An 11498-nucleotide genomic window follows, 5' to 3' on the forward strand; every position below is an offset into this window, starting at 1 on the left:
TTACAAATTTTGGAATTTCAGCAAACCATGCAAAAGTAATTATATTCTTTATGTAAGTTAATTTTATGTGGTTGCATCCATTCTGTAGTTTGTGGGTAAATTACCCAAATAAATCACTATTATAGGACAATGTAACTTCATAGTTGTTTATGCATATAATTATATACATATATTATTCTTGAATGTATCCTACAGTTACATGATAATAGAAAACTTTATTGATCATTATTTATCCATAAACCTGTTTGTGCATGTCATGCATCACTGCAACTGTCATGGTAGTTTCAGAACAATGCTACCACTGCGAGCCCTATTTTTGCTAGCTATTAGGACAGTTCAGCACTTATCATTGTTTTGTAGGAAAGTAAATGAGTTTATATTAATAACTTCAATTGAAATAAGGAGAGATTTTTATAGTTCTTTGATTATTTGGAGTTGATATGATTTGACTTTAGATGCCCCCTATTTAGATGATATTGTTATTCTTTGACTAGTAGTATCTTTTTTTGGTTTTTTACATATACATACATATATATTTCCTTTTAGGCACTTTACTTTTAATAAGGAATCCCTTTATTCTGTACAGACTGACCGAATTACTCAGATATCACTGTTCATCTCTGTATTTTATTCATTTTATCGTAATCATTTGTGTAATTGTATTGAATAAATAAATAAATAAATTGCACAGTCAAACAGCAGACCTCTCATTAACTTCTTTTATTTGTCCAGCAGCACTTGTATATTTCACATAATGATTGTAGTCAGTGTTTGTAGAGATTGGTTAAAAATTACCACCCACAAGTATATACTTAATACCTTTTCAGGCCTACCCACAACAGCTGTCTGTCTTAGAAAATATGTGCTCCGTTTTCTTCTCAGAGGGTGGAGCCTTCCACAGAAGAGTTACAGAACCCAAACTTGCCTGGCCGGGAGAGTTTCGGATTGTGCACTACAACCTTTTCGGGTCGGGGAGAACCACAGCTGTTTCTGGGGGGAGCTATGGGAAAAAAAAAAAACCTTTTTCATGAGTGTACAGCCTTCCCAGTTGTGCATCTTCCTGGTGGGCTCAGGGGAAACAGCTCATTCCAGGGGGAAGGGGTGGACTTCCCTGGAGGTGCCAGAGGCAAACCAAGGATACCAGGGGATGGCCCGTCTAATTGTGTATCTTCCTGGGCGGGTCTTGCTATATAGTAAAGGGCCTTCACTGGAACAGGAGCCCATTACCCAGAGCCATCTTCGATATTAACCCTCTGAGTCAACCTTTTCCTGTATCTCTCCATTTTTACAAGCACCTCGCAAGGGGGCTTCAGTGGGTGTTTTCACATATGTTCACAATGACCAATCATAAAAGACCTATGGTCAACCATTGTTTACGTCATTACGTACATGTGTCACATAAGTCAAAATAACGTAGTTCTAAAAACAGAAAGATCGGGAAAGGCTGGACTCAAGCGTACAATGCAGATGGAAGTTCCAGGTAATGAGCTCCTGACTGGAAGAGTTAGAGCCAAACCAATGGCCCACTCAATTGCGCATCGTCCTAGCCGGTTCGCGGAGGGTACAGTTCAAATCGTGGGGAAGCTACAATAGGTACTAAAAACGTGTTTTGCTATTCAGTGAAGAGACTTCCCTGGGCATGCTGGAGCCAAACCAAGGTTACCATGGGATGTGCAAGAGGATTGCGCATCGCCCTGGCCCACTCAGGAGGGGGGAACTCGTTCAGGGGGGAGGGGGGTGGGAGATATCTGCAAAAAAAACCACTTCTTCTATAGAGTGTAGAGCCTTCCCTGGAAGTACTGGAGCCAAGCCAATAGCAAGGCAGGATTTCCCAACCCATTCCGCATCTCCATGACCCATCCAAGTGGGCCGGTTATTTATTTATTTATTTTTTTTTTGGGGGGGGGGAGGGGGTTCTCGCATGTTAAAAGGACGAGTTTGGAGGACCACATAGAATGCACTCAAGCCACATACTTTGGGGCGTAGCATCGAGGGGTTTATTCGCCTTGGGGCGAAAGGGTGGCGTTCGGTGGGGCGAAGTGCCCTCTACTTGCATGTCAAGTGGGCGGTCGGGGGGGGGGGGGTAAAACCTTGGAATGTTATGAGGTTAAAACAACGCACAGGGCACCCAATAGACCGCAGGGTGCCCAAACTCCGTCACGTGATAGAACTCGTCAATACCTTTCCAACAATATATAATATTATGGGCTAACTTCACTTTTGACCTTTAGGGTTCACTTGGGCGGGTAAATCCAGTGAAAGTCTTACATCCACACAAGACCTGAGGCTCTCCTGAAGTTGAGAAGAAAAGTCCTCCGGTGAATTTTAACACTAAACTTTGAGCTACGAAGGCGAAACTTGGCACGCACCTGCGGGGGGCCCTGAAGAGTCGTCACACGGAATTCGGGGGGGGGGGGGGGTAGGGTCAAATCCGGGGGAAGTTTTGCCCAAAAAACCGGGTTTTTCATTGGTATAGGTGCCTTACTTGGCAAGGTGGGGCAAAACGGACTCCATAGCAGGATGCCCCCTTGGAGCGCGCATGTTCCTGGCGTGGTCCAGGGAGCAGCTCCCATCCGAGGGGAGAAAGGACCCGAAAACCACCTGTCTGCTAGAACGTGGGGCCTTCCCTGGGAGAGCTAAAGTGGCGCCGACCCCATGGTTAGGTTCCCCCCTCAATCAACAAAAGGAATGATGAAAACGTTAGCGCATCAAAACTTGATTTCGACCATTTCGAAACTTGTCGATCCCTCAAATTTGCCCATCATATAGATGTCAATAGCACGCGACTGACTAACCGCGATCAAATAACCATAAATCTACGATCTGAATTCAACATTAAAATAGTTTATTCACACCACACGTAAATTTAAAAACAACAAATAAGTAGGACTTAAATAATGTACAATGCCACTAGAAAATAATTAAAAAGCTAATCTAGGAGGAAAATAAAGACTTATGTATAACAAAGGAAAAAAGCCGATTCAGGGCGGCACAAATATAAGAATAAAAGACAGGCAACACACAAACTAAAACAACAACGCATAGCTCTAGACGAGATCACTTGAAATAATAAAATGGAGAGAAGAAAGATGAAGTATAAATAATAATAATAATAATAATAATAATAATAATAATGATGATGATGATGATGATGACTTTACTAACGTGTCAAATGAAGTCTAACAGGGAAGAATATCTACTGTTAATAGGGGACACCCAACTAAAATCTCTAACTAAATAGAAACAATACAAATACAAATAAGTTGCCATGCACCTAAAGAATACAAATAACTACAATTAAAATTAATAAAATCATTAATTACATAAGTAACACCCAAAAAATTAATATGACGTCATTAATGATAAATTTGCAAAACCAAAGCGGATTTTATGTAGACTCTAATACTATGTATTTAAGAAATCAAGTGAACTTTCCAACGGAGTCAGCTTCTCGTCATTAATATTTGATTTCCTCCAAAATCTCACGAGTAATTAAGCCGCAACATAATTATCTTTAAAAAGGACCACAAAGACGAATAGAAACTACGCAAATAGGTAAATAACACTGTACCAAAAAAGGCCTGCAATGAACTAGAAGTCCAAAATACACTATAGCAAGTCCGACCTCCATCATTTCGAGAGATCAAAACTCAAAACCCTTTATTTTATTTCAATACTCTAATTATTTTACAGAAATGATAAAATAACTGAAAGAAAGGCAATTAGACCAAATTGTATTTTCGATTTTTCCCACAAAAAAAACTGCCCGGTAAATAACCTACTACAGTACGCGACTCCAACCATAGCGATCCAATAACTATAATTTTACGATCAAAAATACGCCAGAGAACCGCTGAAAACACCCTGATTTCAATTTTATGCTCCTTCCTCAGTCAAAGAACTTATTAAAATAATGCCAATTTGGCCAAATTATATTTTCGATTTCTATTACAAATTTGCCGGTCATAAAACTGCCCGGTGAATAACGTACTATAGTACGCCACTCCAGCCATAGCGATCCAATAATTGTGCTTTTACGATCCAAAATACGCCAGAAAACCGCTAAAAACGCTCTGATTTCAATTTTATGCTCATTCCTCAGTAAGGGAACTTAAAATAATGCCAATTTTGCCAAATTATATTTTCGATTTCTCCAACAAATTTGCCCGTCATAAAACTGCCCGGTGAATAACGTACTATAGTACGCCACTCCAGCCATAGCGATCCAATAAAAGTGTATTTACGATGCGAAATACGCCAGAAAACCGCTGAAAACGCTCTGATTTCAATTTTATGCTCATTCCTCAGTAAGGGAACTTAAAAGAATGCCGATTTGGCCAAATTATATTTTCGATTTCTCCCACAAATTTGCCGGTCATAAAACTGCCCGGTGAATAACGTACTATAGTACGCCACTCCAGCCATAGCGATCCAATAAAAGTGCTTTTACGATCCGAAATACGCCAGAAAACCGCTAAAAACGCTCTGAGTTCAATTTTATTCCCATTCCTTAGTAATAGAACTGAAAAGAATGATAATTTGGCGAAATTGAATTATCGATTTTACGCACAAATTTGTTCGTCATAACTCGGCTCGGGGCCAAATACCCTGATATATTCGCAAAATTCTGACCTGAAACTGTGAGCTAAAAACGATGCAAGCTGGACTCAGTGGAACATTTTAGGAAATACATCCCTCCAATATGTTAAAATATGTTTATTTAAGCTAATTCTGCTAGCTAACTTAGTAAATGTATTTCAACTCAAATGTTGTGGAAATATTACTGTTCGTCGGGGATTAATTTCCCATTGGAATGTGTGCATATACTACATAGACTGTCTATATTTCCCTATGTTATCCTGTAATACACTGTATTTGAATTAGAATACAAATGTCATTCATTCTTTACTCCCGATTTTCTCTTCGCTCGATAGGCCGCCATTATTGTCACATTTCCTGTACTATAGTACGTACTATAGCGGGTGATGCTCGCGTAATTTGGTGCACTTTCAGCGGGTATCACCCATAGGGGTTGTGTGAATCGGGTGGAGAATGACTAGTGTGCCACTCACTAGCTGTCGGAACACACGAAAAAGTGCCATGCATAAGGCATGAACTTCAGAAAACACAGTGGGAAGCAATAGACCATTTCCGAGTTCATGTCTGCCTCCTCTTCAAAGCGAGTCTAAGTGCGAAGTTTTTGTGATGGTAATTAGTTCTACTTTACATATGAATGAAAACTAATTTTCATAACAAAAACTTCGCACTTAGACTCGCGTTGAAGAGGAGGCAGACATGAACTCGGAAATGGCCTATTGCACCGATAATTGTGTATGGTGTAAAAAGGTTCAATTATTTCCCAATTTTTTTGCCATGAGCTGTTATAGCATCAGTGCTGTTCGGAGAGGGTAGTATTCCAAGCAGTTTCTTACTGGAATCATTTTTACTCTATGTATCACAAGAGGAAAGGGAAACTGTTCCTATTGCACTGGGTGATAAATTTGATCCTAATGATGGGGACCTCTTAGATTTCCTGCTTAATTTTAAGTGTTTTAGTAAAGTAACTGCAGGGAACATTTCGCGAGTTGTTCATGAGTTAGCTCACCAGGAACTCCTACAGAAGCCCAGGTACATTATTGATTGTTTTGTACCAATACTTTCAGTGTTAAGAGCACTCCCTGCCTTTCAAAACCTTCAAAGCTTGCAAGAGTTGTACCTTGAAAAGAAGCCAACCCCCAAGAAAATTATCAAGCTTCTTGATGCAAATCCACAGAATGAACCAGAGAGAATGGCTCTGGATCATCTTAAGAGATATATTAGGTCCCTGGATGGACAAGCTGTGTCTCAGTTTTTTTCATTTTTGACAGGGAGTAACGTTATTACATGTACATGAGAATCAATATTGGTTACATTCAGTATGCTTCAAGGGGCTGGGCGTAGACCAATAATTAGAACTTGTGGTCCCATAATTGAGCTGCCTTCCACATACCAGTCATATTCAGAACTTGCGGAAGAAATTAGTTTTCTCATAAATGAAAAGGGGCTTGATCTTTCAATATTGTTTGCTTTCTTTGGTTAAATTATAGTAGTTTTCACATTTAGCTATGTTGAATCAAAAGAACTGAGAGATATGTTATACAAATAACAACTTGCTTTTCTCAGGTATAGGTTTCCGTGTAGCATTCAGTTGTTTTTAGTTAATGTTTAAAGTAATATTGTTGCTGTTCAATGTTTTAAGGCTGTACAAGAGACTTGGGAGTGTTAATTTTTGTTGCGTTCAAACAAGTCCATGTTGAAAAAAGATCACGTTGCAAAGTTAGGACTATTTAAATTTTATTACAGTTGTGACTACCAGCTTGTTTGGTTACATGTTAGAAAGCCTTTTGATAGGGGTGTAAAATTTTCCAGTTTAAAGACTACAAAATCTCAATATAATTTTTGTTAGCTGATCCCGTTTTTCCCCTGCCTACTTCAACGTTGATATACACAGCTACTAACAGTTGCCCAAATCTGACACAACATTGAATGGAGGGGATGGGGAAAGAAGGATAAGCTGCGATCTTGTAACGATGATTGTAGACCATTCATTAAGTGTTCCAACTAAATGTGTGCGGTATTGTAAGCAGCTATCCCTCTCCACCCCCCCCCCCCAAAAAGAAGAGGATTGAAAAAACGTTTACCTTCCTTCGAGCTATGTCTAGACCTTGAGTCTGGTTTATTAATAAAATCGTCGTGCTTAAAAATAAGCGAATTGCGATATTCTTTTACAAAGATAAAACTAATTACATCGCGTTCAAAATGGACTGAGCCTTACAATAATAACAAGACAAAATACAATAATTAGATAAAAACCTAGAAACTAGAAATATATCAAGTTATACATTGAATTCCCATAAGTTCCTATTAAAATTACATGCCATGAGCGTAAAGGCACATCGCCGGAAAAAAGCTTCGTTGAAAGCGTCCAGTTTTGCAACTTATAAGGGAGGTCTGTCTTTATTGCGAAGAGAGCGGCAGTGCACCTGCAACCGAGTCGGTGGCACAAGATGGCAAAGACGGGACTCGGGCTCATTTATCTTTGTAAATACTTTGCTACACAAAACCATTCTTCTTGTGTGAAGTGATACACACCTGGTAGTAGCTAAGGCCTCTTGGTAGTGCAGTGCAGGAAAGATGATGCGCAGGGCCCGTTTCTGCACTAACTCGATGCCACACAGGACAACAGTATTCAAAACCTAATGAGCGCAAAATAAACCTTAAGTAGGTCGGGAGGTGGCACTCCGCCGCGTTCGAGGACACGAAGAATATGCAGCCTCTTTGACGCCGTAGCCACAACCTCGTTAATGTGCAAATTCCATTTGAGATTACTTTGAATTGTAACGCCCAATACGCATCTCAAGACATCTTCTTAATGTTTCGTATCATCTTATCGGTTATCCATTCAGTCTCAACATAACAACATAGTAGGGAAAGAATTTTAGAATGAAGTCTACTATCAGGGTCGTAACGAGGTATGGATCCGATATCAAAGGCCTGAAAAGGGCCGGGATCAGGGATCACAGCCCCGGGATCTGGAATCACAACGCGTGCTATCGGGATCAGCAGTGTTTTTCATGGAATCAGGAATCAGACATCAAATTTTTGCAGTTCAGGGATCCAAATTTTCATCGTTTTTCGGATCAGGAATCCAAATTTTGGGTAAAAGTATGGGATCAGTTATGGAAATTAAAATATACCTCGTTACGACCCTGTATTATGCGCTTACCGGTACTGGAACTCGGACCCTCTAGAAATATAGTTCTGTGTCTTCACCACTACGCTGAAACGACGAACATTCTTAACCAGCACATTTCTTTTCATAATTTACTTTTGTTTGATATCCATGTATAAGAACCAAAAATAATCCTAACCTGGCCCTAAGTTGGGTTAAAAGGGAAAAGGTTGTTCACTTCATCGGATTGCGTAAAACGCGGATCACCAATTCAATCTAAGTAAAATGGATTAAACCGGAGAACAGATTATACCGGCAACATACACTCTGACCAAATACGGATAATTGAGGCGGCCATTTTGACTTTGTTTATATTTGGCATTAACAAAAGAGTAACGTCAGACAAACAGTATTGGTTCCAGCAAAAATATAAATACAAGAAAGAGCAAATAAATAGAAAAAAATGGAGTCAAAATAGGGGGTGGCTAACCACCCTATCCATCTCTCCCCCAGGATCCGCCCTTTATCGGTTTTTTTATTCATACTTCTCCATTCATTCTCAACATTACAACAGGAAAGGGGAACAAAGAACTATACTATACAATTACCAGAACTCGAACTCGAACCCTCAAGATCTATAGTTCTATGCCTTCACCACTACACTACACTGACGAACAAGTTTAACCCGACTGTGTTCTTTTCATTATTTACTTGTAAACGGATTCAACCTGAAAACGGATTCTTCGTTTACCGGCAAGATAAATACGTCCACTGTAAAAATTTCATTGGAAACAGGGGTTTAATCATTTTCATTGATGAGGGTGAAAATGTCATCTGTGTCCAACTGGACTATTTATTCTTAGTTTTATTTTTAGTTTTATAGCTGTTATTGTAATTTTTATTTTGTACATAGTTTTGATGATTGTAACTTGTTTTGGGTGTCCCCACTGAATTTGCAGCAATTGCAAACCTTTTGTTGACTCATAAATAGAGTTATCCATTCATTCAATCATTCACGCACTCACCCATTATTCATGTATTGTCGGGGTTATACGACTTTAAGAAGGGAACTGCATTCGCATATTACAAACGCTGGCACTCGTTACACCAATTGAAGTGGTAAGGAGAAGACGAAGTATTTACTTACAGCAGAAAACAAGGTTACATCTAAATTATTAGGTAAATATATCCATTTAATGTTTCAAGAAAGAAAAGAGCTTCTTAGTATATCTTAATTCACAAATGTAATAAGCGCTATCAATTTTCCAATTACCTGTATGCAGATATGGTAAATGTCATTTTGTATTTTTATTAGTTAAGTAAGAGATAAAGCCCGAGAACGGAGGTATAAGCCATTACTTTTACACCAGAGGACGTCGCGCGAATGACCTCCCTCTCGATAGCGACGAAAATTACTTGAGCTTGGCTTTGTATTGGGTGTCAACACTCGACATCTGAATGGATCCAGTGTACATCGCTTGGCACAAATCTATCAAAAAGCGCAGTTTGTAATTTGACTGAAGGGAGTTGTTTTTGGCGCGTTTTCTTTGGCGGGTGTTATATTTTTGCGTTATATTTTTGTTTTTTATATTTGTACTATATTTTTTGAACCCTTTTTGCGGATAAGGATTCATCCGCAAAATCCCCAGAAATTAAAAGCCGCAACATTTTCATGCTACACGGTAGTTCATTTTAACAGGTAAGCTCTGTCCGTGTTTGTTATGGCATGTAGTGCTAGACATGCACATTACACTACGCAAACGACGATATACTCGCTTGTATCACCAAAATTGTAAATTAATTTCAACTTAAATTTGTACTTTTATTTTACCAAATACAGATTTCTACAGAAAAATAACATAAATAAATAGCACATGCATGTATAACAGCGGAAATTACACTTCATATTTGTTAAATACAATATTGGCATGATACACTCATTACTCCCTTTAACTCTTTTCAAGTACGATGTCCTATGACTATGTAGTTGTAAAAAGGAATGGAGGCATAAGATATCAAACATTTTTTAACTTTCGTTACCACTAAAAACTACTACTAAAAACTACGGAGGGTTGTCAACGGTTCATTTCCTTGCAGTATAATATAATTTAAGAAATGTTAAATCTTTCTGATCAAAATTAGTGCATAGAAAAGGTTGTAGGAAAGGATACATACGACTGGTATGGTATGAAATTGGCAGCCTGGCCACCCTCACCGCCTTAGGCACTTTGGCCACCCTCGCCACCTTGGCCACCCTTGCCACCCTCGCCACCCTCGCCACCTTGGCCACCCTCGCCACCTTGGCCACCCTCGCCACCCTCGCCACCCTCGCCACCTTGGCCACCCTTGCCACCCTCGCCACCCTTGCCACCTTGGCCACCCTCGCCACCTTGGCCACCCTCGCCACCTTGGCCACCCTTGCCACCCTCGCCACCCTTGCCACCCTCGCCGCCTTGGCCACCCTCGCCACCCTTGCCACCCTCGCCACCTTGGCCACTCTCGCCACCTTGGCCACCCCTCGCCACCTTGGCCACCTTTGCCACCCTCGCCACCCTTGCCACCCTCGCCGCCTTGGCCACCCTCGCCACCTTGGCCACCCTCGCCACCCTTGCCACCCTCGCCACCTTGGCCACCCTCGCCACCCTCGCCACCTTGGCCACCCTCGCCACCTTGGCCACCCTCGCCACCCTCGCCACCTTGGCCACCCTCGCCACCTTGGCCACCCTTGCCACCTTGGCCACCCTCGCCACCTTGACCACCCTTGCCACCTTGGCCATCCTTGCCACCTTGACCACCCTGGCAAGCTTGGCCACTCTTGGCACTCTGGCCCTCCTTATTTGGCTGGTTACCCTTGCTACCGTAACAGCCCTCCCTGAGTTGACTTGACCACGCTCCACCACATGTATAGCCTTAGCCACCGTCACCTCTCTTGCCTTAGAAGTGTTGGCCATTCGTACCTCCCTTATGGCCTACTTCCCCATGCACATGTACTAGTAAAACGCCTGAGACTTCTTGAACGTTAAGGGAGCATAATAAGCGTACCATTGCAGCTATAGCTAATGCTTCAAGGTGTAGTCGGTACCATGCAACGTAAAAAGGGCAGTAATGGTGGTCTTCAGATGTTCTTGTAGAGCTCATATAGTGATCCCTCTCGAAATACATGGTCCCTTTAAAAAACTTCACATTGTTCACTCAGTTGTTACATTTATGGCACCAGGACACTGTTGCTGAAGAGATTTGACTGAATGGTCGAATAGCAGTTCGCTCGATGACCATTTCAATTGAACTTAATCAGGCAAATTTCTAATTAACGCAATTCAAGCAGCTAACCAATCAGCTCCAACCTTGTTAGAGCTGCGAGGTGACCCATCCGTTTTGGTAAGTTGCTCACTGTTGCTCATTTCTTAATAACACGAACAAGTAATTTATTTGTGATGAACCAGTTTTGATGAATTTTGCGTCACTTTTTGTTGTTTTCTCTTTACCCAGTTTGGATCAAGTTAGTGACTATGTCAGAATTCCCTTCATGTTTATTTTCTTAAGTGACCACCGTCAAACTCATGATGGTTGCAAATGATGGATCTAAATGATCCACCAGTATTATTTATCCCTTAAATTTTTTTTCAGCCGAATTCAGTATTCCTGCTCAAAACGTTTTGAATAGGAACATTGCAAGGTATTTGGTAATATTAGCTTACTGGGTGTAATAAGTTATTTGTCTGCCGTTGCAAAGTAATATAGGCAACAATTGGTTTGAGGGGTCACGGTGCTAAACTATTTGTTTCTT

The 11498-nt window shown here is 40.7% G+C and overlaps 1 protein-coding gene across 3 annotated transcripts in view; it reads left to right on the forward strand.

Moving 5' to 3' along the window:
- Positions 1 to 11498, forward strand: part of LOC138007751 (tetratricopeptide repeat protein 28-like) — a 71331-nt gene that overhangs the window by 5131 nt on the left and 54702 nt on the right. For all 3 annotated transcript variants that reach the window (XR_011124109.1, XM_068854812.1, XM_068854813.1), the window contains exon 3: positions 11339 to 11387. The gene's annotated coding sequence lies outside the window, so the exon portion shown is untranslated. The remainder of the gene's footprint in view (positions 1 to 11338; positions 11388 to 11498) is intronic.

Source organism: Montipora foliosa, chromosome 6 (assembly GCF_036669935.1).
Source record: "Montipora foliosa isolate CH-2021 chromosome 6, ASM3666993v2, whole genome shotgun sequence".
NCBI lineage: Eukaryota > Metazoa > Cnidaria > Anthozoa > Scleractinia > Acroporidae > Montipora > Montipora foliosa.